Consider the following 2,730-nt stretch of genomic DNA (forward strand, 5'->3'; position numbering starts at 1 on the left):
GCGTGTTTTTTTTGCATTATCTAACGAAGAGAGAACTGATATCGGCTCCGGCAGATTAGCTACCGAAGCCGATAGCGCCGCGTCATTCCTAACCGCATGTGCCGATGTGATGAGCACAGTTCGGTGATAAATCGCTTTTTTACAACTTGCAGTGATTGCGGCTTGGGTAAGCGTCGCATTTCACACCAAAGTAGCTGTCAGAGTCGAACACAACTGATACGATATCAGGCCGTTACAACTGGTCTCATCGCCGCGGGAACGTTTGCGCTTTGCGCCAGCTGACCCCATGTGACGGTCCTCAGCAACTTCTTTCCTCATCTTTCTCCGTCGCCTCACGCTTTAGCGCTCGATGGCGACCGCGGCTCCGGGTGCCTCCCGTTCAGCCTGCCTGTACCCCTGCACGCGGCGGCCGACCCGCAGGATGCTGGCTTGACAAGGCGCGTTGCCCCTGACCCGCCGCACTGCTCCGGCCCGGCGTGTTGCAGGCCTGCTGACGGGGCTCGCCGGCGGCGCGCCCGAGAACGGCACGGCGTCGGCCGACGGCGCCTGGGCCGAGCCGCGCGCCGGCCGCGTGCGACGCTTCATCTACTTCCCGTCGGGCTCGACGGTGACGGTGACGGTCGACTTCGTGATCCCGGTGGGCAGCTCGGGCGCGTCCATCACCTTCTCGCCGTCCATCACGTTCGTGCCGACCACGATCACTCGGCACGAGTACGGGTCCCACGAGGGGCGCAGCTTCGCCGCCGACCGCAGCCGCCTGCTCGACACCGTCGGCGATGCCTTTAGACAGTGAGTGGCCCCGCCGGCGGCGGCGGCTCGTGCCCCCGCTGACGGAGCCTGGAGGTCAGGTCGCAGCTCCGCCGAGAAAGCACTGCGTGCAGGCTCTTCTCGGGCGACTGGCAGGCGTGTTGCAATAAGTTATTGTAATCTAGGTAGTTTAGCACGCCAGAGCACTTGATGTGTTTAAAGCTCAACCTAAAATTAAACCGGCTTTGAGACGAACTCTGATGGAAGGTTATCGACTGAAAGCCTACCGGGCGGTTGTGCGTGGGATGGTTCGGTCGCTGCTGTCATGCCACGCCCTTGGAAAGGCCATCATCGCTACTCTCCCACTTGCGCACGTTCAGTATGAAGAGCAGGGGAAGAGTTTCGCAAAATGAGTTGTGGGGGACACCGAGAAGCAAAAAATGTTACAACCTTACCTCGAAATACGCCAACAGACGAGTTTCTCCCAGAATTTGGCCCACTTTCCTCTCAAAGTTAGGAGGCTGGAGCCTAAGTTGGAGGGGGGGCTGGGGCCCCTCCCTTCCCTCCCCAACTGAATAGGAAATTCCCCCCCTGGTGAAGGGGGTCTTTCTGTGCGCTCCCTTGCAGGGTTCACTGATCTGCCCGGCATGCCTCAAGATAGCGAATTTACCTACCTCTCCGGCCGCTCTCAGTTGAATAAAAGCCTCTTTGTGTTTTGCTAATAGCAACAGACTGAAGGCGACCACTCTTACCCCTCCCCCTACGCGATTGTGAACTCTTCCTCACAGTGTCTGCGGGGCCTCTTTAAGGCTCCGATCGAAAATGAGAGCCGTGTCAACATCAAACCACTAGACAGTCTATTGGAGTGCCATCAAGTGTCCATTAGCCGCGGCGACATGTTCGGCATTGATTGGTCGCCGTCCCGAGGCACATCCTGAGCGGCTCTTTTGCGAGAGATAGACGCCCCGGCGCCCTCCCACGCCGTGCCTTTGTATGGGCGAGGACTGAAGGTCGCCGCGGTACTGCCGAACGATCGGAATCCGGTGGATAGCGCCTCCGTTCCCTTGTTCTCGCACTGGTGACCGCAGCGTGTCGGGTGGCCCGGCGGAACAAGTCAGACAGTGGAAGACTGGCGCACTGGGCTCATGTGACCACGACCCCTAGTCCACGCGACCTCGACCCCAGTCTCCCGTGACCTCGATTCCGGACTTGACGCGGGCTCCCGTGACCTAGACTCCGGGCTCACGTGACTTTGACCCCGGACTCACTTGACCTGGGCCCCGGTCTCACGTGACCTCGATCCCGCTCTCACGTGGCCTCGACCTCGGTTCCATATGACCTCGACCCCTGGTTCACGTGACCTTCACCCTGAGCTCACTTTACCTCGACATCTGGCTACCGTGACCTGGACCCCGGACTCCGACGACCTGGACCACAGGCTCGCGTGATCTTGACACCGGGCACGTGTCGGCGTCCGCATCCGCCTGCAGGTCCGGATAAGTGCATGGGGTTGTGGAGGACTAAGGGCTAGAAAGTGGTGACTACGACGTTAGCAGAAGAGATGTTTCACATTTAACACCCGAGATACTAAGATACGACGCATTGCATAATGCAACTGCACGATGAGCAGGGCACATAAGCGCACGCAGGGGCGGATCACGGACTTCGTTAAGGTGGGGTCCACTCAACATTTAGGGCCCCCACGGAGTTAAGGACTTCCCTAAAAAAATCACCGAAGGCCGGCCATCGAGTACTAAGATTTTCAACATGTTATTTTTACACGGAAACCCATTTTACTGCGCGCATCCCTAGAAAACTAGACGTGCTACGTATGCCCATACTTGGGATTTATTCGTTTTCTCCAAATCATGGTAAATTCTGTCATTTGAGGCTAAGTTTTTCGGAAAAAATAGCAATTGTTTAAATTGGCTGCTAAACACCATTAACGTCAAGCACGAACCTGATTCCAAACGTATTTACAGC

Source organism: Pollicipes pollicipes, unplaced genomic scaffold (assembly GCF_011947565.3).
Source record: "Pollicipes pollicipes isolate AB1234 unplaced genomic scaffold, Ppol_2.1 Scaffold_5724;HRSCAF=6776_pilon_pilon_pilon, whole genome shotgun sequence".
NCBI lineage: Eukaryota > Metazoa > Arthropoda > Thecostraca > Pollicipedomorpha > Pollicipedidae > Pollicipes > Pollicipes pollicipes.